Here is a 25,519-nt window from a genome sequence, read left to right as displayed (position 1 = left end):
TTGGTGGTTCAAGCCCACCCAGGGACGAGGTCCCCTTTTTGATTTGGTTGCACGTCACAGCTAAAGGTGGTTCTTTGGCGAGCCTTAGATGTGCTCTCAACTGAAAGCTTGGTCTCTGTGCCTGTTTTAAAGTCCCAATGTTGACGGGAGACCTCTCTGGAAAGGGTGTTTCTAGTGTTAAGAGCAGGGGTCAGCGGAAGTGTGTGTGTTTCAGCAACTTGAAACATCCCAAATGAAAACATACCCCCCAAAAAAATGTCCTTTGAGCCGGAATCGAACCAGCGACCTAAGGATTGCCGATTGTTCTACTACAGTCCTCCGCTCTACCAGCTGAGCTATCGAAGGATTGGCAAAGCCGGGTGTGTGCAACTCTTTGGCTTGGCTAAGAGTGCCATGAGCATTAGCTAAAAAGATGTTTGAAAAAGTCAAAAAGTTTTTGGAGGATGCGGGCATCGATCCCGCTACCTCTCGCATGCTAAGCGAGCGCTCTACCATTTGAGCTAATCCCCCATGTCTGACCCACGCATTTAGCCACGCAATCCACCGATCAATCTCTGTAACTGTTTGAAACTTTTTTTTTTTTTTTTTTAAGTGTCAAAATATTTTTGACATTAGAAGACTAAGACTGGGATGTTTACAGAGCTTCGCGTGGCTTAATACTTAGGACAAGAAAGTTGTTATGTAGCAGATGAGGCTCTAGAGCCATGGGACCCTTTTGGGAGGAGCATTGTAATGGGAGGAGCATTGTAATGTAAGGAGCTGAAAGGGTGCTTCTAGCTGCAAAATTTTTTACCATGAAAGAGCAAGCATAGGAGACAGGTGACAAAACCTTGAAAGAAATGCGTTGGCCGGGAATCGAACCCGGGTCAACTGCTTGGAAGGCAGCTATGCTCACCACTATACCACCTCCGCTTCTGTGACAGCTGTGATGTCGGTGATGTCGGTGATGTCGGTGACGTCTGTGATTCGCATGGCTTAGACTGACTACTTCTGCTATCATGAAGAGCAAAATTCGTTCACTAAGACCTTAAAACACCTCCAAAGAAGAGGAACAATGAGTTGGCCTAGAAACGAACCTGCCTCAATTACAATGGTGGAAACAGTAAAATTGATTGCTTAGCAGAGGATGGTTTCGATCCATCGACCTCTGGGTTATGGGCCCAGCACGCTTCCGCTGCGCCACTCTGCTTCTGTCTGTAAAGGAGATGAGAAGCATAACTACCCTCTGGTTCCTGTCAAGCTGCTAGCGGGAAGGCGGTCTCTGCCGTTTCAGCAAGTTTAGCTGTAAAGCCGATTGTTATGGGCTGAAGTCCACCTGGAGACCAGCATTTGGGTTTTCGCTTGTGCCTAGTCACGAGCATGCAGCACCGTTGTCTCTGTGGCGCAATCGGTTAGCGCGTTCGGCTGTTAACCGAAAGGTTGGTGGTTCAAGCCCACCCAGGGACGAGGTCCCCTTTTTGATTTGGTTGCACGTCACAGCTAAAGGTGGTTCTTTGGCGAGCCTTAGATGTGCTCTCAACTGAAAGCTTGGTCTCTGTGCCTGTTTTAAAGTCCCAATGTTGACGGGAGACCTCTCTGGAAAGGGTGTTTCTAGTGTTAAGAGCAGGGGTCAGCGGAAGTGTGTGTGTTTCAGCAGCTTGAAACATCCCAAATGAAAACATACCCCCCAAAAAAATGTCCTTCGAGCCGGAATCGAACCAGCGACCTAAGGATTGCCGATTGTTTTACTACAGTCCTCCACTCTACCAGCTGAGCTATCGAAGGATTGGCAAGGCCGGGTGTGTGCAACTCTTTGGCTTGGCTAAGAGTGCCATGAGCATTAGCTAAAAAGATGTTTGAAAAAGTCAAAAAGTTTTTGGAGGATGCGGGCATCGATCCCGCTGCCTCTCGCATGCTAAGCGAGCGCTCTACTATTTGAATAATCCCCCATGTCTGACCCACGCATTTAGCCACGCAATCCACCGATCAATCTCTGTAACTGTTTGAAACTTTTTTTTTTTTTTTTTTTTAAGTGTCAAAATATTTTTGACATTAGAAGACTAAGACTGGGATGTTTACAGAGCTTCGCGTGGCTTAATACTTAGGACAAGAAAGTTGTTATGTAGCAGATGAGGATCTAGAGCCATGGGACCCTTTTGGGAGGAGCATTGTAATGGGAGGAGCATTGTAATGTAAGGAGCTGAAAGGGTGCTTCTAGCTGCAAATTTTTTTACCATGAAAGAGCAAGCATAGGAGACAGGTGACAAAACCTTGAAAGAAATGCGTTGGCCGGGAATCGAACCCGGGTCAACTGCTTGGAAGGCAGCTATGCTCACCACTATACCACCAATGCTTCTGTGACAGCTGTGATGTCGGTGATGTCGGTGACGTCTGTGATTCGCATGGCTTAGACTGACTACTTCTGCTATCATGAAGAGCAAAATTCGTTCACAAAGACCTTAAAACACCTCCAAAGAAGAGGAACAATGCGTTGGCCTAGAAACGAACCTGCCTCAATTACAATGGTGAAAACAGTAAAATTGATTGCTTAGAAGAGGATGGTTTCGATCCATCGACCTCTGGGTTATGTGCCCAGCACGCTTCCGCTGCGCCACTCTGCTTCTGTCTGTAAAGGTGATGAGAAGCATAACTACCCTCTGGTTCCTGTCAAGCTGCTAGCGGGAAGGCGGTCTCTGCCGTTTCAGCAAGTTTAGCATAAAAGCCGATTGTTATGGGCTGAAGTCCACCTGGAGACCAGCATTTGGGTTTTCGCTTGTGCCTAGTCACGAGCATGCAGCACCGTTGTCTCTGTGGGGCAATCGGTTAGCGCGTTCGGCTGTTAACCGAAAGGTTGGTGGTTCAAGCCCACCCAGGGACGAGGTCCCCTTTTTGATTTGGTTGCACGTCACAGCTAAAGGTGGTTCTTTGGCGAGCCTTAGATGTGCTCTCAACTGAAAGCTTGGTCTCTGTGCCTGTTTTAAAGTCCCAATGTTGACGGGAGACCTCTCTGGAAAGGGTGTTTCTAGTGTTAAGAGCAGGGGTCAGCGGAAGTGTGTGTGTTTCAGCAGCTTAAAACATACCCCCCAAAAAAATGTCCTTCGAGCCGGAATCGAACCAGCGACCTAAGGATTGCCGATTGTTCTACTACAGTCCTCCGCTCTACCAGCTGAGCTATCGAAGGATTGGCAAAGCCGGGTGTGTGCAACTCTTTGGCTTGGCTAAGAGTGCCATGAGCATTAGCTAAAAAGATGTTTGAAAAAGTCAAAAAGTTTTTGGAGGATGCGGGCATCGATCCAGCTACCTCTCGCATGCTAAGCGAGCGCTCTACCATTTGAGCTAATCCCCCATGTCTGCCCCACGCATTTAGCCACGCAATCCACCGATCAATCTCTGTAACTGTTTGAAACTTTTTTTTTTTTTTTTTTTTTTAAGTGTCAAAATATTTTTGACATTAGAAGACTAAGACTGGGATGTTTACAGAGCTTCGCGTGGCTTAATACTTAGGACAAGAAAGTTGTTATGTAGCAGATGAGGCTCTAGAGCCATGGGACCCTTTTGGGAGGAGCATTGTAATGGGAGGAGCATTGTAATGTAAGGAGCTGAAAGGGTGCTTCTAGCTGCAAAATTTTTTACCATGAAAGAGCAAGCATAGGAGACAGGTGACAAAACCTTGAAAGAAATGCGTTGGCCGGGAATCGAACCCGGGTCAACTGCTTGGAAGGCAGCTATGCTCACCACTATACCACCAACGCTTCTGTGACAGCTGTGATGTCGGTGATGTCGGTGACGTCTGTGATTCGCATGGCTTAGACTGACTACTTCTGCTATCATGAAGAGCAAAATTCGTTCACAAAGACCTTAAAACACCTCCAAAGAAGAGGAACAATGCGTTGGCCTAGAAACGAACTTGCCTCAATTACAATGGTGGAAACAGTAAAATTGATTGCTTAGCAGAGGAAGTTTTCGATCCATCGACCTCTGGGTTATCGGCCCAGCACGCTTCCGCTGCGCCACTCTGCTTCTGTCTGTAAAGGAGATGAGAAGCATAACTACCCTCTGGTTCCTGTCAAGCTGCTAGCGGGAAGGCGGTCTCTGCCGTTTCAGCAAGTTTAGCTTAAAAGCCGATTGTTATGGGCTGAAGTCCACCTGAAGACCAGCATTTGGGTTTTCGCTTGTGCCTAGTCACGAGCATGCAGCACCGTTGTCTCTGTGGCGCAATTGGTTAGCGCGTTCGGCTGTTAACCGAAAGGTTGGTGGTTCAAGCCCACCCAGGGACAAGGTCCCCTTTTTGATTTGGTTGCACGTCACAGCTAAAGGTGGTTCTTTGGCGAGCCTTAGATGTGCTCTCAACTGAAAGCTTGGTCTCTGTGCCTGTTTTAAAGTCCCAATGTTGACGGGAGACCTCTCTGGAAAGGGTGTTTCTAGTGTTAAGAGCAGGGGTCAGCGGAAGTGTGTGTGTTTCAGCAGCTTGAAACATCCCAAATGAAAACATACCCCCCAAAAAAATGTCCTTCGAGCCGGAATCGAACCAGCGACCTAAGGATTGCCGATTGTTCTACTACAGTCCTCCGCTCTACCAGCTGAGCTATCGAAGGATTGGCAAGGCCGGGTGTGTGCAACTCTTTGGCTTGGCTAAGAGTGCCATGAGCATTAGCTAAAAAGATGTTTGAAAAAGTCAAAAAGTTTTTGGAGGATGCGGGCATCGATCCCGCTGCCTCTCGCATGCTAAGCGAGCGCTCTACCATTTGAGCTAATCCCCCATGTCTGACCCACGCATTTAGCCACGCAATCCACCGATCAATCTCTGTAACTGTTTGAAACTTTTTTTTTTTTTTTTTTTTTAAGTGTCAAAATATTTTTGACATTAGAAGACTAAGACTGGGATGTTTACAGAGCTTCGCGTGGCTTAATACTTAGGACAAGAAAGTTGTTATGTAGCAGATGAGGCTCTAGAGCCATGGGACCCTTTTGGGAGGAGCATTGTAATGGGAGGAGCATTGTAATGTAAGGAGCTGAAAGGGTGCTTCTAGCTGCAAAATTTTTTACCATGAAAGAGCAAGCATAGGAGACAGGTGACAAAACCTTGAAAGAAATGCGTTGGCCGGGAATCGAACCCGGGTCAACTGCTTGGAAGGCAGCTATGCTCACCACTATACCACCAACGCTTCTGTGACAGCTGTGATGTCGGTGATGTCGGTGACGTCTGTGATTCGCATGGCTTAGACTGACTACTTCTGCTATCATGAAGAGCAAAATTCGTTCACAAAGACCTTAAAACACCTCCAAAGAAGAGGAACAATGCGTTGGCCTAGAAACGAACCTGCCTCAATTACAATGGTGGAAACAGTAAAATTGATTGCTTAGCAGAGGATGGTTTCGATCCATCGACCTCTGGGTTATGGGCCCAGCACGCTTCCGCTGTGCCACTCTGCTTCTGTCTGTAAAGAAGATGAGAAGCATAAACAACCCTCTGGTTCCTGTCAAGCTGCTAGCGGGAAGGCGGTCTCTGCCGTTTCAGCAAATTTAGCTGTAAAGCCTATTGTTATGGGCTGAAGTCCACCTGGAGACCAGCATTTGGGTTTTCGCTTGTGCCTAGTCACGAGCATGCAGCACCGTTGTCTCTGTGGCGCAATAGGTTAGCGCGTTCGGCTGTTAACCGAAAGGTTGGTGGTTCAAGCCCACCCAGGGACGAGGTCCCCTTTTTGATTTGGTTGCACGTCACAGCTAAAGGTGGTTCTTTGGCGAGCCTTACATGTGCTCTCAACTGAAAGCTTGGTCTCTGTGCCTGTTTTAAAGTCCCAATGTTGACGGGAGACCTCTCTGGAAAGGGTGTTTCTAGTGTTAAGAGCAGGGGTCAGCGGAAGTGTGTGTGTTTCAGCAGCTTGAAACATCCCAAATGAAAACATACCCCCCAAAAAAATGTCCTTCGAGCCGGAATCGAACCAGCGACCTAAGGATTGCCGATATGTTTTACTACAGTCCTCCGCTCTACCAGCTGAGCTATCGAAGGATTGGCAAAGCCGGGTGTGTGCAACTCTTTGGCTTGGCTAAGAGTGCCATGAGCATTAGCTAAAAAGATGTTTGAAAAAGTCAAAAAGTTTTTGGAGGATGCGGGCATCGATCCTGCTGCCTCTCGCATGCTAAGCGAGCGCTCTACCATTTGAATAATCCCCATGTCTGACCCACGTATTTAGCCACGCAATCCACCGATCAATCTCTGTAACTGTTTGAAACTTTTTTTTTTTTTTTTTTTTAAGTGTCAAAATATTTTTGACATTAGAAGGCTAAGACTGGGATGTTTACAGAGCTTCGCGTGGCTTAATACTTAGGACAAGAAAGTTGTTATGTAGCAGATGAGGATCTAGAGCCATGGGACCCTTTTGGGAGGAGCATTGTAATGGGAGGAGCATTGTAATGTAAGGAGCTGAAAGGGTGCTTCTAGCTGCAAATTTTTTTACCATGAAAGAGCAAGCATAGGAGACAGGTGACAAAACCTTGAAAGAAATGCGTTGGCCGGGAATCGAACCCGGGTCAACTGCTTGGAAGGCAGCTATGCTCACCACTATACCACCAACACTTCTGTGACAGCTGTGATGTCGGTGACGGCTGTGATTCGCATGGCTTAGACTGACTACTTCTGCTATCATGAAGAGCAAAATTCGTTCACAAAGACCTTAAAACACCTCCAAAGAAGAGGAGCAATGCGTTGGCCTAGAAACGAACCTGCCTCAATTACAATGGTGGAAACAGTAAAATTGATTGCTTAGCAGAGGATGGTTTCGATCCATCGACCTCTGGGTTATGGGCCCAGCACGCTTCCGCTGCGCCACTCTGCTTCTGTCTGTAAAGGAGATGAGAAGCATAACTACCCTCTGGTTCCTGTCAAGCTGCTAGCGGGAAGGCGGTCTCTGCCGTTTCAGCAAGTTTAGCTGTAAAGCCGATTGTTATGGGCTGAAGTCCACCTGGAGACCAGCATTTGGGTTTTCGCTTGTGCCTAGTCACGAGCATGCAGCACCGTTGTCTCTGTGGCGCAATCGGTTAGCGCGTTCGGCTGTTAACCGAAAGGTTGGTGGTTCAAGCCCACCCAGGGACGAGTTCCCCTTTTTGATTTGGTTGCACGTCACAGCTAAAGGTGGTTCTTTGGCGAGCCTTAGATGTGCTCTCAACTGAAAGCTTGGTCTCTGTGCCTGTTTTAAAGTCCCAATGTTGACGGGAGACCTCTCTGGAAAGGGTGTTTCTAGTGTTAAGAGCAGGGGTCAGCGGAAGTGTGTGTGTTTCAGCAGCTTGAAACATCCCAAATGAAAACATACCCCCCAAAAAAATGTCCTTCGAACCAGCGACCTAAGGATTGCCGATTGTTTTACTACAGTCCTCCGCTCTACCAGCTGAGCTATCGAAGGATTGGCAAGGCCGGGTGTGTGCAACTCTTTGGCTTGGCTAAGAGTGCCATGAGCATTAGCTAAAAAGATGTTTGAAAAAGTCAAAAAGTTTTTGGAGGATGCGGGCATCGATCCCGCTGCCTCTCGCATGCTAAGCGAGCGCTCTACTATTTGAATAATCCCCCATGTCTGACCCACGCATTTAGCCACGCAATCCACCGATCAATCTCTGTAACTGTTTGAAACTTTTTTTTTTTTTTTTTTTTTTAAGTGTCAAAATATTTTTGACATTAGAAGACTAAGACTGGGATGTTTACAGAGCTTCGCGTGGCTTAATACTTAGGACAAGAAAGTTGTTATGTAGCAGATGAGGATCTAGAGCCATGGGACCCTTTTGGGAGGAGCATTGTAATGGGAGGAGCATTGTAATGTAAGGAGCTGAAAGGGTGCTTCTAGCTGCAAATTTTTTTACCATGAAAGAGCAAGCATAGGAGACAGGTGACAAAACCTTGAAAGAAATGCGTTGGCCGGGAATCGAACCCGGGTCAACTGCTTGGAAGGCAGCTATGCTTACCACTATACCACCAACGCTTCTGTGACAGCTGTGATGTCGGTGATGTCGGTGACGTCTGTGATTCGCATGGCTTAGACTGACTACTTCTGCTATCATGAAGAGCAAAATTCGTTCACAAAGACCTTAAAACACCTCCAAAGAAGAGGAACAATGCGTTGGCCTAGAAACGAACCTGCCTCAATTACAATGGTGAAAACAGTAAAATTGATTGCTTAGAAGAGGATGGTTTCGATCCATCGACCTCTGGGTTATGGGCCCAGCACGCTTCCGCTGCGCCACTCTGCTTCTGTCTGTAAAGGAGATGAGAAGCATAACTACCCTCTGGTTCCTGTCAAGCTGCTAGCGGGAAGGCGGTCTCTGCCGTTTCAGCAAGTTTAGCTGTAAAGCCGATTGTTATGGGCTGAAGTCCACCTGGAGACCAGCATTTGGGTTTTCGCTTGTGCCTAGTCACGAGCATGCAGCACCGTTGTCTCTGTGGCGCAATCGGTTAGCGCGTTCGGCTGTTAACCGAAAGGTTGGTGGTTCAAGCCCACCCAGGGACGAGGTCCCCTTTTTGATTTGGTTGCACGTCACAGCTAAAGGTGGTTCTTTGGCGAGCCTTAGATGTGCTCTCAACTGAAAGCTTGGTCTCTGTGCCTGTTTTAAAGTCCCAATGTTGACGGGAGACCTCTCTGGAAAGGGTGTTTCTAGTGTTAAGAGCAGGGGTCAGCGGAAGTGTGTGTGTTTCAGCAGCTTGAAACATCCCAAATGAAAACATACCCCCCAAAAAAATGTCCTTCGAGCCGGAATCGAACCAGCGACCTAAGGATTGCCGATTGTTTTACTACAGTCCTCCGCTCTACCAGCTGAGCTATCGAAGGATTGGCAAGGCCGGGTGTGTGCAACTCTTTGGCTTGGCTAAGAGTGCCATGAGCATTAGCTAAAAAGATGTTTGAAAAAGTCAAAAAGTTTTTGGAGGATGCGGGCATCGATCCCGCTACCTCTCGCATGCTAAGCAAGCGCTCTACCATTTGAGCTAATCCCCCATGTCTGACCCACGCATTTAGCCACGCAATCCACCGATCAATCTCTGTAACTGTTTGAAACTTTTTTTTTTTTTTTTTTTTTAAGTGTCAAAATATTTTTGACATTAGAAGACTAAGACTGGGATGTTTACAGAGCTTCGCGTGGCTTAATACTTAGGACAAGAAAGTTGTTATGTAGCAGATGAGGCTCTAGAGCCATGGGACCCTTTTGGGAGGAGCATTGTAATGGGAGGAGCATTGTAATGTAAGGAGCTGAAAGGGTGCTTCTAGCTGCTAAATTTTTTACCATGAAAGAGCAAGCATAGGAGACAGGGGACAAAACCTTGAAAGAAATGCGTTGGCCGGGAATCGAACTCGGGTCAACTGCTTGGAAGGCAGCTATGCTCACCACTTTACCACCAATGCTTCTGTGACGGTTGTGATGTCGGTTATGTCGGTGACGTCTGTGATTCGCATGGCTTAGACTGACTACTTCTGCTATCATGAAGAGCAAAATTCGTTCACAAAGACCTTAAAACACCTCCAAAGAAGAGGAACAATGCGTTGGCCTAGAAACGAACCTGCCTCAATTACAATGTTGGAAACAGTAAAATTGATTGCTTAGCAGAGGATGGTTTCGATCCATCGACCTCTGGGTTATGGGCCCAGCACGCTTCCGCTGCGCCACTCTGCTTCTGTCTGTAAAGGAGATGAGAAGCATAACTACCCTTTGGTTCCTGTCAAGCTGCTAGCGGGAAGGCGGTCTCTGCCGTGTCAGCAAGCTTAGCTGTAAAGCCAATTGTTATGGGCTGAAGTCCACCTGGAGACCAGCATTTGGGTTTTCGCTTGTGCCTAGTCACGAGCATGCTGCACCATTGTCTCTGTGGTGCAATCGGTTAGCGTGTTCGGCTGTTAACCGAAAGGTTAGTGGTTCAAGCCCACCCATGGACGAGGTCCCCTTTTTGTTTTGGTTGCACGTGACAGCTAAAGGTGGTTCTTTGGCAAGCCTTAGATGTGCTCTCAACTGAAAGCTTGGTCTCTGTGCCTGTTTTAAAGTCCCAATGTTGACGGGAGACCTCTCTGGAAAGATGTTTCTAGTGTTAAGAGCAGGGGTCAGCGGAAGTGTGTGTGTTTCAGCAGCTTGAAACATCCCAAATGAAAACATACCCCCCAAAAAAATGTCCTATCAAAGGATTGGCAATGCCAGATGTGCGCAACTCTTTGGCTGTGCTAAGAGTGTCATGAGCATGAGCTAAAAAGATGTTTGAAAAAGTCAAAAAGTTTTTGAGGATGCGGGCATCGATCCCGCTACCTCTCGCATGCTAAACGAGCGCTCTACCATTTTAGCTAATCCCCCATGTCTGACCCACGCATTTTGCCACGCAATCCACCGATCAATCTCTGTAACTCTCTGAAACTTTTTTTTTTTTTAAGTGTCAAAATATTTTTGACATTAGAAGACTAAGACTGGGATGTTTACAGAGCTTCGCGTGGCTTTATACTTAGGACAAGAAAGTTGTTATGTAGCAGATGAGACTCTAGAGCCTTGGGACCCTTTTGGGAGGAGCATTGTAATGGGAGGAGCATTGTAATGTAAGGAGCTGAAAGGGTGCTTCTAGCTGCTAAATTTTTTACCATGAAAGAGCAAGCATAGGAGACAGGTGACAAAACCTTGAAAGAAATGCGTTGATCGGGAATCGAACCCAGGTCAACTGCTTGGAAGGCAGCTATGCTCACCACTATACCACCAATGCTTCTGTGACAGCTGTGATGTCGGTGATGTCGGTGATGTCTGTGATTCACATGGCTTAGACTGACTACTTCTGCTATCATGAAGAGCAAAATTCGTTCACAAAGACCTTAAAACACCTCCAAAGAAGAGGAACAATGCGTTGGCCAAGAAACGAACCTGCGTCAATTATAATGGTGGAAACAGTCAAATTTAGTGCTTAGTAGAGGATGGTTTCGATCACCATCCTGTGTTTCAGCAGCTCGAAACATTCCTTGCTCACATGCACTTACGCAGTTTCACCACTAGGTCACAGCATAACACCAGAAGTTCAATATACTCAACATGTGACCAGTATAAGGTAAAACCCATAGGAAATCGGAATATAAGGCTGTAAAAATAAAACATTGTAACGACACTGCAACCATAATACAACTAACATGGTTCTGGAAGTAGGATCTGTGCTGGGATGACAATGACAGCGTAAAAAGTATGACACCTAACCGCAGGCCCAGCAAGGATTCCCGGTGGGTTCCTAAAATAGTTGCACAACAGGAAAATGTGACTTGTGCATAGACACTGCTCATTCCTGGAAGGAATTAATGCTGGATCTTTAGTTCTTCACGGTTCTAGGGATCCAGTGACGTACGTGGCAGACGTACCAAGAGGTGACGTCGAGCCGCGGCCGGGTCCAGGGTCACTGGGGCTTGTGCTGTCCAGCGATGACGCTGAGGGAAAGGACATTGTCCCCACAGGGACGAAAAACAAGCCCATGGGCCAGACCACGTCATCCTGGTGATACTCACATGTTACCACCAGAGGGCCGTGGCACCCAGAGAGTTCGAGTATTTCTATGGTTACTGAAGTCCAAACTGGGTGCCTCGAGATGCTGCAAAACTACAACTCCCAGCAGGACCCGGAGACACAAAGGACCCGGAGAATTATGGTGGATTATAGGAGGACCCGGAGACACAAAGTGAGTTATAGGAGGACTTGGAGACACACAGTGATTTATAGGAGGACCCGGAGACACATAGTGAATTACAGGATCACCCGGTGACATGAGTTGAATTATAGGAGGACCCGGAGACACACAGTGAATTATAGGTGGACTCGGAGACACGCAGTGATTCATAGGAGGACCCGAAGACACATAGTGAATTACAGGAGCACCCGGAGACACAAGGTGAATTATAGGAGGACCCGGAGACATGCTGTGATTTATAGGAGGACCCAGAGACACATGGTGAATTATAGGAGAACCCGGAGACACAAAGTGAATTATAGGAGGACCCGGAGACACTCAGTGAATTATAGGAGGACCCGGAGACACGCGGTGAATTATAGGGGGACCCGGAGACACGCAGTGAATTATAGGAGGACTCGGAGACACGCGGTGAATTATAGGAGCACCCGGAGACACGTGGTGAATTATAGGAGGACCTGGAGGACTAAGTGAATTATAGGAGGACCGGGACACACACAGTGAATTATAGGAGGACCCAGAGACACACGGTGAATTATAGGAGGGCCCGGAGACACAAGGTGAATTATAGGAGGACCTGGAGACACACAGTGAATTATAGGAGGACCCGGAGACAAACGGTGAATTATCGGAGGACGGAGACACATGGTGAATTATAGGAGGACGGGAGAAACATGGTGAATTATAGGAGGACCCGGAGACACACAGTGAATTATAGGAGGACCCAGAGACACAAGGTGAATTATAGGAGGACCCGGAGACAAATGGTGAATTATAGGAGGACGGAGACACACGGTGAATTATAGGAGGACCGGGAGAAACATGGTGAATTATTGGAGGACCCGGAGACACACAGTGAATTATAGGAGGGCCCGGAGACACAAGGTGAATTATAGGAGGACCTGGAGACAAACGGTGAATTATAGGAGGAAGGAGACACACAGTGAATTATAGGAGGACCGGGAGAAACATGGTGAATTATAGGAGGACCCGGAGACACACAGTGAATAATAGGAGGGCCCGGAGACACAAGGTGAATTATAGGAGGACCCGGAGACAAACGGTGAATTATAGGAGGACGGAGACACATGGTGAATTATAGGAGGACCCGAAGACACACAGTGAATTATAGGAGGACCCGGAGACACAAGGTGAATTATAGGAGGACCCGGAGACACACAGTGAATTATAGGAGGACCCAGAGACACACAGTGAATTAAAGAAGGACCCGGAGACACACAGTGAATTATAGAAGGACCGGGAGACACACAGTGAAATATAGGAGGACCCGGAGACACACAATGAATTATAGGAAGACCTGAGACACATGTAGAATTATAGGAGGAGCTGGAGACGCACGGTGAATTATAGTGGGACCCTGAGACACAAGGTGAATAATAGGAGGACCCGGAGAAACATGGTGAATTATAGGAGGACCCGGAGACACATGGTGAATTATAGGAGACACGTGGTGAATTATAGGAGGACCTGGAGGACTAAGTGAATTATAGGAGGACCGGGACACACACAGTGAATTATAGGAGGACCCAGAGACACACGGTGAATTATAGGAGGATCCAGAGACACACAGTGAATTATAGGAGGACCCGGAGACACATGGTGAATTATAGGGGGACCCGAAGACACACAGTGAATTATAGGAGGACCCGGAGACACACGGTGAATTATAGGAGGGCCCGGAGACACAAGGTGAATTATAGGAGGACCCGGAGACAAACGGTGAATTATCGGAGGACGGAGACACACGGTGAATTATAGGAGGACGGGAGAAACATGGTGAATTATAGGAGGACCCGGAGACACACAGTGAATAATAGGAGGGCCCGGAGACACAAGGTGAATTATAGGAGGACCCGGAGACAAACGGTGAATTATAGGAGGACGGAGACACATGGTGAATTATAGGAGGACCCGAAGACACACAGTGAATTATAGGAGGACCCGGAGACACAAGGTGAATTATAGGAGGACCCGGAGACACACAGTGAATTATAGGAGGACCGGGAGAAACATGGTGAATTATAGGAGGACCCGGAGACACACAGTGAATTATAGGAGGACCCAGAGACACAAGGTGAATTATAGGAGGACCCGGAGACAAATGGTGAATTATAGGAGGACGGAGACACACGGTGAATTATAGGAGGACCGGGAGAAACATGGTGAATTATTGGAGGACCCGGAGACACACAGTGAATTATAGGAGGGCCCGGAGACACAAGGTGAATTATAGGAGGACCCGGAGACAAACGGTGAATTATAGGAGGAAGGAGACACACAGTGAATTATAGGAGGACCGGGAGAAACATGGTGAATTATAGGAGGACCCGGAGACACACAGTGAATAATAGGAGGGCCCGGAGACACAAGGTGAATTATAGGAGGACCCGGAGACAAACGGTGAATTATAGGAGGACGGAGACACATGGTGAATTATAGGAGGACCCGAAGACACACAGTGAATTATAGGAGGACCCGGAGACACAAGGTGAATTATAGGAGGACCCGGAGACACACAGTGAATTATAGGAGGACCCAGAGACACACAGTGAATTAAAGAAGGACCCGGAGACACACAGTGAATTATAGAAGGACCGGGAGACACACAGTGAAATATAGGAGGACCCGGAGACACACAATGAATTATAGGAAGACCTGAGACACACGTAGAATTATAGGAGGAGCTGGAGACGCACGGTGAATTATAGTGGGACCCTGAGACACAAGGTGAATAATAGGAGGACCCGGAGAAACATGGTGAATTATAGGAGGACCCGGAGACACATGGTGAATTATAGGAGGACCCAGAAACACAAAGTGAATTATAGGAGGACCTAGAGACACACAGTGAATTAAAGGAGGACCCGGAGACACACAGTGAATTATAGGAAGACTCGGAAATGCAAAGTGAATTATAGAAGGACCGGGAGACACAGAGTGAATTATAGGAGGACCCGGAGACACAATGTGAAATATAGGAGGATCCGGAGACACATGGTGAAATATAGGAGGACCCGGAGACACACTGTGAAATATAGGAGGACCCGGTGACACACAATGTATTATAGGAAGACCTGAGACACTGTGAATTATAGGAGGACCTGGAGACGCACAGTGAATTATAGTGGGACCCGGAGACACAAAGTGAATTAGAGGGGGACCCGGAGACACACGGTGAATTATAGGAGGACCCAGAGACACACGGTGAATTATAGGAGGATCAGGAGACACACAGTGAATTATAGGAGGAACCGGAGACACACGGTGAATTATAGGAGGATCCGGAGACACATGGTGAATTATAGAAGGACCCGGAGACACAAGGTGAATTATAGAAGGACCCGGAGACACAAAGTGATTTAGAGGAGGACCTGGAGACACACGGTGAATTATAGGAGGGCCCATAAGCACACAATGAATTATAGGAGGACCCAGGCTCCTTGGCTTGTGGCCTAGGAGTTCACTTTGTGTCAAGCTAGCTCTGGTGATGTCCTACATAGGGATTGAATGGTGCACAATGTCCAGTAGGGGGACAGGAGGTGCACAGTGTTCTGTAGGGGGACAGGAGGTGCACAGTGTTCTGTAGAGGGACAGGAGGTGCACAGTGTACTGTAGGGGGACAGTAGGTGCACAATGTTCTGTAGGGGGACAGGAGGTGCACAGTGTTCTGTAGGGGGACAGGAGGTGCACAGTGTTCTGTAGGGGGACCGGAGGTGCACAGTGTTCTGTAGGGGGACAGGAGGTGCACAGTGTTCTGTAGGGGGACAGGAGGTACAGTGTTCTGTAGGGGGACAGGAGGTGCACAGTGTTCTGTAGGGGGACAGGAGGTGCACAGTGTTCTGTAGGGGGACAGGAGGTGCACAGTGTTCTGTAGGGGGACAGGAGGTGCACAGTGTTCTGTAGGGGGACAGGAGGTGCACAGTGTTCTGTAGGGGGACAGTAGGTGCACAGTGTTCTGTAGGGGGACAGGAGGTGCACAGTGTTCTGTAGAGGGACAGGAGGTGCACAGTGTTCTGTAGGGGGACAGGAGGTGCACAGTGTTCTGTAGGGGGACAGGAGGTGCACAGTGTTCTGTAGGGGGACAGGAGGTGCACAGTGTTCTGTAGGGGGACAGTAGGTGCACAGTGTTCTGTAGGGGGACAGTAGGTGCACAGTGTTCTGTAGGGGGACAGGAGGTGCACAGTGTTCTGTAGGGGGACAGGGGGTGCACAGTGTTCTGTAGGGGGACAGGAGGTGCACAGTGTTCTGTAGGGGAGGACAGGAGGGGCACAGTGTTCTGTAGGGGGGGACAGGAGGTGCACAGTGTTCAGTAGGGGGACAGGAGGTACAGTGTTCTGTAGGGGGACAGGAGGTGTGTTACGCCGAGCGCTCCGGGTCCCCGCTCCTCCCCGGAGCGCTCGCTTCACTCTCCCCGCGGCAGCGCTCCGGTCACGTCCTCTGACCCGGGGCGCTGCGATTCCGCTGCCAGCCGGGATGCGATTCGCGATGCGGGTAGCGCCCGCTCGCGATGCGCACCCCGGCTCCCCTACCTGACTCGCTCTCCGTCTGTTCTGTCCCGGCGCGCGCGGCCCCGCTCCCTAGGGCGCGCGCGCGCCGGGTCTCTGCGATTTAAAGGGCCACTGCGCCGCTGATTGGCGCAGTGGTCCCAATTAGTGTGTTCACCTGTGCACTTCCCTATATCACCTCACTTCCCCTGCACTCCCTTGCCGGATCTTGTTGCCTTAGTGCCAGTGAAAGCGTTCCTTGTGTGTTCCTTGCCTGTGTTTCCAGACCTTCTGCCGTTGCCCCTGACTACGATCCTTGCTGCCTGCCCCGACCTTCTGCTACGTCCGACCTTGCTTCTGTCTACTCCCTTGTACCGCGCCTATCTTCAGCAGCCAGAGAGGTGAGCCGTTGCTAGTGGATACGACCTGGTCACTACCGCCGCAGCAAGACCATCCCGCTTTGCGGCGGGCTCTGGTGAAAACCAGTAGTGGCTTAGAACCGGTCCACTAGCACGGTCCACGCCAATCCCTCTCTGGCACAGAGGATCCACTACCTGCCAGCCGGCATCGTGACAGTAGATCCGGCCATGGATCCCGCTGAAGTTCCTCTGCCAGTTGTCGCTGACCTCACCACGGTGGTCGCCCAGCAGTCACAACAGATAGCGCAACAAGGCCAACAGCTGTCTCAACTGACCGTTATGCTACAACAGTTACTACCACAGCTTCAGCAGTCATCTCCTCCGCCAGCTCCTGCACCTCCTCCGCAGCGAGTGGCCGCTCCAGGGATACGGTTATCCTTGCCGGATAAATTTGATGGGGACTCTAAGTTTTGCCGTGGCTTTCTTTCCCAATGTTCCATGCATCTGGAGATGATGTCGGACCTGTTTCCCACTGAAAGGTCTAAGGTGGCTTTCGTAGTCAGCCTTCTGTCCGGAAAAGCCCTGTCATGGGCCACACCGCTCTGGGACCGCAATGACCCCGTCACTGCCTCTGTACACTCCTTCTTCTCGGAAATCCGAAGTGTCTTTGAGGAACCTGCCCGAGCCTCTTCTGCTGAGACTGCCCTGTTGAACCTGGTCCAGGGTAATTCTTCCGTTGGCGAGTATGCCGTACAATTCCGTACTCTTGCTTCAGAATTGTCCTGGAATAATGAGGCCCTCTGCGCGACCTTCAAAAAAGGCTTATCCAGCAACATTAAAGATGTTCTGGCCGCACGAGAAATTCCTGCTAATCTACATGAACTTATTCACCTAGCCACTCGCATTGACATGCGTTTTTCCGAAAGGCGTCAGGAACTCCGCCAAGATATGGACTCTGTTCGCACGAGGCGTTTCTTCTCCTCGGCTCCTCTCTCCTCTGGTCCCCTGCAATCTGTTCCTGTGCCTCCCGCCGTGGAGGCTATGCAGGTCGACCGGTCTCGCCTGACACCTCAAGAGAGGACACGACGCCGTATGGAGAACCTCTGCCTGTACTGTGCTAGTACCGAACACTTCCTGAGAGATTGTCCTATCCGTCCTCCCCGCCTGGAAAGACGTACGCTAACTCCGCACAAAAGTGAGACAGTCCTTGATGTCTACTCTGCTTCTCCACGTCTTACTGTGCCTGTGCGGATGTCTGCCTCTGCCTTCTCCTTCTCTACAGTGGCCTTCTTGGACTCTGGATCTGCAGGAAATTTTATTTTGGCCTCTCTCGTCAACAAGTTCAACATCCCGGTGACCAGTCTCGCCAGACCCCTCTACATCAAATTGTGTTGGGGGTCCTCTTGTTCCAAGAACTGTCTAAAACCGGTTCCCAGTAACCCTTGCCGTAACTCTGTGGTTCCTCCAGTAACCGGTCTCCCTAAGGCCTATATGGACTTCGCGGATGTTTTCTGCAAAAAACAAGCTGAGACTCTACCTCCTCACAGGCCTTATGATTGCCCTATCGACCTCCTCCCGGGCACTACTCCACCCCGGGGCAGAATTTATCCTCTCTCTGCCCCAGAGACTCTTGCCATGTCCGAATACGTCCAGGAGAATCTAAAAAAGGGCTTTATCCGTAAATCCTCCTCTCCTGCCGGAGCCGGATTTTTCTTTGTGTCCAAAAAAGATGGCTCCCTACGTCCGTGCATTGACTACCGCGGTCTTAATAAAATCACGGTTAAGAACCGCTACCCCTTACCCCTCATCTCTGAACTCTTTGATCGCCTCCAAGGTGCCCACATCTTCACTAAATTGGATTTAAGAGGCGCCTATAACCTCATCCGCATCAGAGAGGGGGACGAGTGGAAAACGGCATTTAACACCAGAGATGGACACTTTGAGTATCTGGTCATGCCCTTTGGACTGTGCAACGCCCCTGCCGTCTTCCAAGACTTTGTCAATGAAATTTTTCGTGATCTGTTATACTCCTGTGTTGTTGTATATCTGGACGATATCCTAATTTTTTCTGCCAATCTAGAAGAACACCGCCAGCATGTCCGTATGGTTCTTCAGAGACTTCGTGACAACCAACTCTATGCCAAAATTGAGAAATGTCTGTTTGAATGCCAATCTCTTCCTTTTCTAGGATATTTGGTCTCTGGCCAGGGACTACAGATGGATCCAGACAAACTCTCTGCCGTCTTAGATTGGCCACGCCCCTCCGGACTCCGTGCTATCCAACGCTTTTTGGGGTTCGCCAATTATTACAGGCAATTTATTCCACATTTTTCTACCATTGTGGCTCCTATCGTGGCTTTAACCAAAAAAAATGCTGATCCCAAGTCCTGGCCTCCTCAAGCAGAAGACGCCTTTAAACGACTCAAGTCTGCCTTTTCTTCGGCTCCCGTCCTCTCCAGACCTGACCCTTCCAAACCCTTCCTATTGGAGGTTGATGCCTCCTCTGTGGGAGCTGGAGCTGTTCTTCTACAAAAAAATTCTTCCGGGCATGCTGTCACTTGTGGTTTTTTCTCTAGGACCTTCTCTCCAGCGGAGAGGAACTACTCCATCGGGGATCGAGAGCTTCTAGCCATTAAATTAGCACTTGAGGAATGGAGGCATCTGCTGGAGGGATCAAGTTCTCCTGTTATTATCTACACCGACCACAAGAACCTCTCCTACCTCCAGTCTGCCCAACGGCTGAATCCTCGCCAGGCCCGGTGGTCTCTGTTCTTTGCCCGATTTAATTTTGAGATTCACTTTCGTCCTGCCGATAAGAACATTAGGGCCGATGCTCTCTCTCGTTCCTCGGATGCCTCAGAAGTTGAACTCTCTCCGCAACACATCATTCCACCTGACTGCCTGATCTCCACTTCTCCTGCCTCCATCAGGCAGACTCCTCCAGGAAAGACCTTTGTTTCTCCTCGCCAACGCCTCGGAATCCTCAAATGGGGTCACTCCTCCCATCTCGCAGGTCATGCGGGTATCAAGAAATCTGTGCAACTCATCTCCCGCTTCTATTGGTGGCCGACTCTGGAGACGGATGTTGTGGACTTTGTGCGAGCCTGCACTATCTGTGCCCGGGATAAGACTCCTCGCCAGAAGCCCGCTGGTTTTCTTCATCCTCTGCCTGTCCCCGAACAGCCTTGGTCTCTGATTGGTATGGATTTTATTACTGATTTACCCCCTTCCCGTGGCAACACTGTTATTTGGGTGGTCGTTGATCGATTCTCCAAAATGGCACATTTCATCCCTCTTCCTGGTCTTCCTTCTGCGCCTCAGTTGGCTAAACAATTTTTTGTACACATTTTTCGTCTTCACGGGTTGCCTACGCAGATTGTCTCGGATAGAGGCGTCCAATTCGTGTCTAAATTCTGGAGGGCTCTCTGTAAACAACTCAAGATTAAATTAAATTTTTCTTCTGCATATCATCCCCAGTCCAATGGACAAGTAGAAAGGATTAACCAGATCTTGGGTGATTATTTGCGACATTTTGTTTCCTCCCGCCAGGATGACTGGGCAGATCTCCTCCCATGGGCCGAATTCTCGTATAACTTCAGGGTCTCTGAGTCTTCCTCCAAATCCCCATTTTTCGTGGTGTACGGCCGTCACCCTCTTCCCCCCCTCCCTACTCCCTTGCCCTCTGGTCTGCCCGCTGTGGATGAAATTTCTCGTGACCTTTCCATCATATGGAGAGAGACCCAAAATTCTCTCTTACAGGCTTCATCACGCATGAAGAAGTTCGCGGATAAGAAAAGAAGAGCTCCCCCCGTTTTTTCCCCTGGAGACAAGGTATGGCTCTCCGCTAAATATGTCCGCTTCCGTGTCCCTAGCTACAAGTTGGGACCACGCTATCTTGGTCCTTTCAAAATTTTGTGTCAAATTAATCCTGTCTCTTATAAACTTCTTCTTCCTCCCTCTCTTCGTATCCCTAATGCCTTTCACGTCTCTCTTCTCAAACCACTCATCCTCAACCGTTTTTCTCCCAAATCTGTTCCTCCCACTCCTGTTTCTGGCTCCTCGGACATCTTCTCGGTCAAAGAAATTTTAGCTGCCAAAAAGGTCAGAGGGAAAAATTTTTTTTTAGTGGACTGGGAGGGTTGTGGTCCTGAAGAGAGATCCTGGGAACCTGAGGACAACATCCTAGACAAAAGTCTGCTCCTCAGGTTCTCAGGCTCCAAGAAGAGGGGGAGACCCAAGGGGGGGGGGTACTGTTACGCCGAGCGCTCCGGGTCCCCGCTCCTCCCCGGAGCGCTCGCTTCACTCTCCCCGCGGCAGCGCTCCGGTCACGTCCTCTGACCCGGGGCGCTGCGATTCCGCTGCCAGCCGGGATGCGATTCGCGATGCGGGTAGCGCCCGCTCGCGATGCGCACCCCGGCTCCCCTACCTGACTCGCTCTCCGTCTGTTCTGTCCCGGCGCGCGCGGCCCCGCTCCCTAGGGCGCGCGCGCGCCGGGTCTCTGCGATTTAAAGGGCCACTGCGCCGCTGATTGGCGCAGTGGTCCCAATTAGTGTGTTCACCTGTGCACTTCCCTATATCACCTCACTTCCCCTGCACTCCCTTGCCGGATCTTGTTGCCTTAGTGCCAGTGAAAGCGTTCCTTGTGTGTTCCTTGCCTGTGTTTCCAGACCTTCTGCCGTTGCCCCTGACTACGATCCTTGCTGCCTGCCCCGACCTTCTGCTACGTCCGACCTTGCTTCTGTCTACTCCCTTGTACCGCGCCTATCTTCAGCAGCCAGAGAGGTGAGCCGTTGCTAGTGGATACGACCTGGTCACTACCGCCGCAGCAAGACCATCCCGCTTTGCGGCGGGCTCTGGTGAAAACCAGTAGTGGCTTAGAACCGGTCCACTAGCACGGTCCACGCCAATCCCTCTCTGGCACAGAGGATCCACTACCTGCCAGCCGGCATCGTGACAAGGTGCACAGTGTTCTGTAGGGGGACAGGAGGTGCACAGTGTTCTGTAGGGGGACAGGAGGTGCACAGTGTTCTGTAGGAGGACAGGAGGTGCAATGTTCTGTAGGGGGACAGGAGGTGCACAGTGTTCTGTAGGGGGACAGGAGGTGCACAGTGTTCTGTAGGGGGACAGGAGGTGCACAGTGTTCTGTAGGGGGACAGGAGGTGCACAGTGTTCTGTAGGAGGACAGGAGGTGCACAGTGTCTGTAGGGGGGGACAGGAGGTGCACAGTGTCTGTAGGGGGGGACAGGAGGTGCACAGTGTTCTGTAGGGGGACAGGAGGTGCAGTGTTCTGTAGGGGGGGACAGGAGGTGCAATGTTCTGTAGGGGGACAGGAGGCTCTCAGTGTTCTGTAGGGGGACAGGAGGTGCAGTGTTCTGTAGGGGGACAGGAGGTGCACAGTGTTCTCTAGGGGGACCGGAGGTGCACAGTGTTCTGTAGGGGGACAGGAGGTGCACAGTGTTCTGTAGGGGGACAGGAGGTGCACAGTGTTCTGTAGGGGGACAGGAGGTGCACAGTGTTCTGTAGGGGTACATGAGGTGCACAGTGTTCCGTAGGGGGACAGGAGGTGCACAGTGTTCCGTAGGGGGACAGGAGGTGCACAGTGTTCTGTAGGGGGACAGGAGGTGCACAGTGTTCTGTAGGGGGACAGGAGGTGCACAGTGTTCTGTAGGGGAGGACAGGAGGGGCACAGTGTTCTGTAGGGGGGGACAGGAGGTGCACAGTGTTCAGTAGGGGGACAGGAGGTACAGTGTTCTGTAGGGGGACAGGAGGTGCACAGTGATCTGTAGGGGGACAGGAGGTGCACAGTGTTCTGTAGGGGGACAGGAGGTGCACAGTGTTCTGTAGGGGGACAGGAGGTGCACAGTGTTCTGTAGGGGGACAGGAGGTGCACAGTGTCTGTAGGGGGGGACAGGAGGTGCACAGTGTCTGTAGGGGGGGACAGAAGGGGCACAGTGTTCTGTAGGGGGACAGGAGGTGCAGTGTTCTGTAGGGGGGGACAGGAGGTGCAATGTTCTGTAGGGGGACAGGAGGTGCACAGTGTTCTGTAGGGGGACAGGAGGTGCACAGTGTTCTGTAGGGGGACAGGAGGTGCAGAGTGTTCTGTAGGGGGACAGGAGGTGCACAGTGTTCTGTAGGGGGACAGGAGGTGCACAGTGTTCTGTAGGGGGACAGGAGGTGCACAGTGTTCTGTAGGGGGACAGGAGGTGCACAGTGTTCTGTAGGGGGACAGGAGGTGCACAGTGTTCTGTAGGGGGACAGGAGGTGCACAGTGTTCTGTAGGGGGACAGGAGGTGCACAGTGTTCTGTAGGGGGACAGGAGGTGCACAGTGTCTGTAGGGGGGGACAGGAGGTGCACAGTGTCTGTAGGGGGGGACAGGAGGTGCACAGTGTTCTGTAGGGGGACAGGAGGTGCAGTGTTCTGTAGGGGGGGACAGGAGGTGCAATGTTCTGTAGGGGGACAGGAGGTGCACAGTGTTCTGTAGGGGGACAGGAGGTTCTCAGTGTTCTGTAGGGGGACAGGAGGTGCAGTGTTCTGTAGGGGGACAGGAGGTGCACAGTGTTCTGTAGGGGGACAGGAGGTGCACAGTGTTCTCTAGGGGGACCGGAGGTGCACAGTGTTCTGTAGGGGGACAGGAGGTGCAGAGTGTTCTGTAGGGGGACAGGAGGTGCACAGTGTTCTGTAGGGGGGACAGGAGGTGCACAGTGTTCTGTAGGGGGACAGGAGGTGCACAGTGTTCTGTAGGGGGACAGGAGGTGCACAGTGTTTTGTAGGGGGACAGGAGGTGCACAGTGTTCTGTAGGGGGACAGGAGGTGCAGTGTTCTGTAGGGGGACAGGAGGTGCAGTGTTCTGTAGGGGGACAGGAGGTGCACAGTGTTCTGTAGGGGGGACAGGAGGTGCACAGTGTTCTATAGGGGGACAGGAGGTGCAGTGTTCTGTAGGGGGACAGGAGGTGCACAGTATTCTGTAGGGGGGAACAGGAGGTGAACAGTGTTCTGTAGGGGGACAGTAGGTGCACAGTGTTCTGTAGGGGGACAGGAGGTGCACAGTGTTCTGTAGGGGGACAGGAGGTGCACAGAGTTCTGTAAGAGGGACAGGAGGTGCACAGTGTTCTTTAGGGGGGTTCAGGAGGTGCACAGTGTTCTGTAGGGGGGGACAGGAGGTGCACAGTGTTCTGTAGGGGGACAGGGGGCGCACAGTTGTTACGCCGAGCGCTCCGGGTCCCCGCTCCTCCCCGGAGCGCTCACAGCATTCTCCTGTTTGCAGCTCCCCGGTCAGACCCGCTGACCGGGTGCGCTGCGATAATGTCCCTAGCCGGGATGCGATTCGCGATGCGGGACGCGCCCGCTCGCGTTGCGCATCCCGACCCGCTTACCACACTCGCTCCCCGTCTGTGCTGTCCCGGCGCGCGTGGCCCCGCTCCCTAGGGCGCGCGCGCGCCGGTTCTTTGCGATTTAAAGGGCCGGTGCGCCACCGATTGGCGCATGGTTTTTAATTAGTGTGTTCACCTGTGCACTCCCGACTTATACCTCACTTCCCCTGCACTTCCTTGCCGGATCTTGTTGCCATTGTGCCAGTGAAAGAGTTCCTTGTGTATCCCTAGCCAGTGTTCCAGACCTCTTGCCGTTGCCCCTGACTACGATCCTTGCTGCCTGCCCTGACCTTCTGCTACGTCCGACCTTGCTCTTGTCTAATCCCTTGTACCGCGCCTATCTCAGCAGTCAGAGAGGTTGAGCTGCTGCCGGTGGATACGACCTGGTTGCTACCGCCGCTGCAAGACCATCCCGCTTTGCGGCGGGCTCTGGTGAATACCAGTAGCAACTTAGAACCGGTCCACCGACACGGTCCAAGCCAATCCCTCTCTGACACAGAGGATCCACCTCCAGCCTGCCGAATCCTGACAGTAGATCCGGCCATGGATCCCGCTGAGGTCCCGCTGCCAGTTGTCGCTGACCTTACCACGGTGGTCGCCCAGCAGTCGCAACAGATAGCGCAACAAGGCCACCAGCTGTCTCAACTGACCGTGATGCTACAGCAGCTTCTACCACAGCTTCAGCAATCATCTCCTCCGCCAGCTCCTGCACCTCCTCCGCAGCAGGTGGCCGCATCCAGCCTCCGTTTATCATTGCCGGACAAGTTTGATGGGGACTCTGAACTTTGCCGTGGTTTTCTCTCGCAATGTTCCCTGCACTTGGAGATGATGTCGGACCAATTTCCAACTGAAAGGTCAAAGGTGGCTTTCGTGGTCAGCCTTCTGTCTGGGAAAGCCCTGTCATGGGCCACACCGCTCTGGGACCGCAATGATCCTGTCACTGCCTCTGTACACTCTTTCTTCGCGGAGATTCGAAGTGTCTTCGAGGAACCAGCCCGAGCCTCTTCTGCCGAGACTGCCCTGCAGAACCTGGTCCAGGGTAATTCTTCTGTTGGCGAGTACGCCATCCAATTCCGTACTCTCGCCTCCGAATTGTCCTGGAATAACGAGGCCCTCTGCGCGACCTTCAAAAAAGGCCTATCCAGTAACATCAAAGATGTGCTGGCCGCACGAGAAATCCCTGCTAACCTGCATGAACTTATTCATCTGGCCACCCGCATTGACATGCGTTTTTCCAAAAGGCGTCAGGAGCTCCGCCAGGATATGGACTTTGTTCGCACGAGGCGGTTTCTCTCGGCGGCTCCTCTCTTCTCTGGTCCACTGCAATCCGATCCTGTGCCATCCGCCGTGGAGGCTATGCAAGTAGACCGGTCTCGCCTGACACCTCAAGAGAGGACACGACGCCGCATTGAGAACCTTTGCCTGTACTGTGCCGGTACCGAACATTTCTTGAAGGATTGTCCTATCCGTCCTCCTCGCCAGGAAAGACGCACTCCGACTCTGCACAAAGGTGAGACAGCTCTAGGTGTGAACTCTGCTTCTCCACGTCTTACTGTGCCTGTGCGGATTTCTTCTTCTACCTTCTCCTTCTCAGCTGTGGCCTTCTTGGATTCCGGATCTGCAGGAAATTTTAT

At 50.8% G+C, this 25,519-nt stretch overlaps 16 non-coding genes across 16 annotated transcripts in view; 5 read left to right on the top strand and 11 right to left on the bottom strand.

The window, feature by feature from the left end:
• The window catches only part of TRNAN-GUU (transfer RNA asparagine (anticodon GUU)), a 74-nt gene extending 47 nt beyond the window's left edge, over nt 1–27 (top strand). The window contains exon 1 of the tRNA in view: nt 1–27. This exon is cut by the window's left edge and continues 47 nt beyond it. This is a non-coding gene — a tRNA (tRNA-Asn).
• Nucleotides 28–437: 410 nt separating this feature from the next.
• TRNAA-AGC (transfer RNA alanine (anticodon AGC)) lies at nt 438–510 on the bottom strand. Its single transcript has one exon. It is a non-coding gene; the product is annotated as a tRNA-Ala (tRNA).
• Nucleotides 511–1,372: 862 nt separating this feature from the next.
• TRNAN-GUU (transfer RNA asparagine (anticodon GUU)) lies at nt 1,373–1,446 on the top strand. Its single transcript has one exon. It is a non-coding gene; the product is annotated as a tRNA-Asn (tRNA).
• A 231-nt stretch (nt 1,447–1,677) lies between these two features.
• On the bottom strand, nt 1,678–1,764 carry TRNAY-GUA (transfer RNA tyrosine (anticodon GUA)). Its single transcript is given in 2 exon segments — nt 1,678–1,713; nt 1,728–1,764. It is a non-coding gene; the product is annotated as a tRNA-Tyr (tRNA).
• Nucleotides 1,765–3,073: 1,309 nt separating this feature from the next.
• TRNAY-GUA (transfer RNA tyrosine (anticodon GUA)) lies at nt 3,074–3,160 on the bottom strand. The gene is given in 2 exon segments: nt 3,074–3,109; nt 3,124–3,160. It is a non-coding gene; the product is annotated as a tRNA-Tyr (tRNA).
• A 499-nt stretch (nt 3,161–3,659) lies between these two features.
• TRNAG-UCC (transfer RNA glycine (anticodon UCC)) lies at nt 3,660–3,731 on the bottom strand. The gene has a single exon. It is a non-coding gene; the product is annotated as a tRNA-Gly (tRNA).
• Nucleotides 3,732–4,182: 451 nt separating this feature from the next.
• TRNAN-GUU (transfer RNA asparagine (anticodon GUU)) lies at nt 4,183–4,256 on the top strand. Its single transcript has one exon. It is a non-coding gene; the product is annotated as a tRNA-Asn (tRNA).
• A 231-nt stretch (nt 4,257–4,487) lies between these two features.
• Nucleotides 4,488–4,574, bottom strand: TRNAY-GUA (transfer RNA tyrosine (anticodon GUA)). The gene is given in 2 exon segments: nt 4,488–4,523; nt 4,538–4,574. It is a non-coding gene; the product is annotated as a tRNA-Tyr (tRNA).
• A 92-nt stretch (nt 4,575–4,666) lies between these two features.
• On the bottom strand, nt 4,667–4,739 carry TRNAA-AGC (transfer RNA alanine (anticodon AGC)). The gene has a single exon. It is a non-coding gene; the product is annotated as a tRNA-Ala (tRNA).
• A 333-nt stretch (nt 4,740–5,072) lies between these two features.
• On the bottom strand, nt 5,073–5,144 carry TRNAG-UCC (transfer RNA glycine (anticodon UCC)). The gene has a single exon. It is a non-coding gene; the product is annotated as a tRNA-Gly (tRNA).
• A 757-nt stretch (nt 5,145–5,901) lies between these two features.
• TRNAY-GUA (transfer RNA tyrosine (anticodon GUA)) lies at nt 5,902–5,989 on the bottom strand. The gene is given in 2 exon segments: nt 5,902–5,937; nt 5,953–5,989. It is a non-coding gene; the product is annotated as a tRNA-Tyr (tRNA).
• A 495-nt stretch (nt 5,990–6,484) lies between these two features.
• On the bottom strand, nt 6,485–6,556 carry TRNAG-UCC (transfer RNA glycine (anticodon UCC)). The gene has a single exon. It is a non-coding gene; the product is annotated as a tRNA-Gly (tRNA).
• Nucleotides 6,557–6,998: 442 nt separating this feature from the next.
• TRNAN-GUU (transfer RNA asparagine (anticodon GUU)) lies at nt 6,999–7,072 on the top strand. Its single transcript has one exon. It is a non-coding gene; the product is annotated as a tRNA-Asn (tRNA).
• An 805-nt stretch (nt 7,073–7,877) lies between these two features.
• Nucleotides 7,878–7,949, bottom strand: TRNAG-UCC (transfer RNA glycine (anticodon UCC)). Its single transcript has one exon. It is a non-coding gene; the product is annotated as a tRNA-Gly (tRNA).
• A 451-nt stretch (nt 7,950–8,400) lies between these two features.
• Nucleotides 8,401–8,474, top strand: TRNAN-GUU (transfer RNA asparagine (anticodon GUU)). Its single transcript has one exon. It is a non-coding gene; the product is annotated as a tRNA-Asn (tRNA).
• A 231-nt stretch (nt 8,475–8,705) lies between these two features.
• Nucleotides 8,706–8,792, bottom strand: TRNAY-GUA (transfer RNA tyrosine (anticodon GUA)). Its single transcript is given in 2 exon segments — nt 8,706–8,741; nt 8,756–8,792. It is a non-coding gene; the product is annotated as a tRNA-Tyr (tRNA).
• Nucleotides 8,793–25,519: the final 16,727 nt, after the last annotated feature.

This window comes from Hyla sarda, unplaced genomic scaffold (genome assembly GCF_029499605.1).
Source record: "Hyla sarda isolate aHylSar1 unplaced genomic scaffold, aHylSar1.hap1 scaffold_766, whole genome shotgun sequence".
In the NCBI taxonomy this organism is placed as follows: Eukaryota; Metazoa; Chordata; class Amphibia; order Anura; family Hylidae; genus Hyla; species Hyla sarda.
The sequence above is the reverse complement of the archived record's forward strand: the minus strand, read 5'-3'. Positions and strand labels throughout refer to the sequence as shown.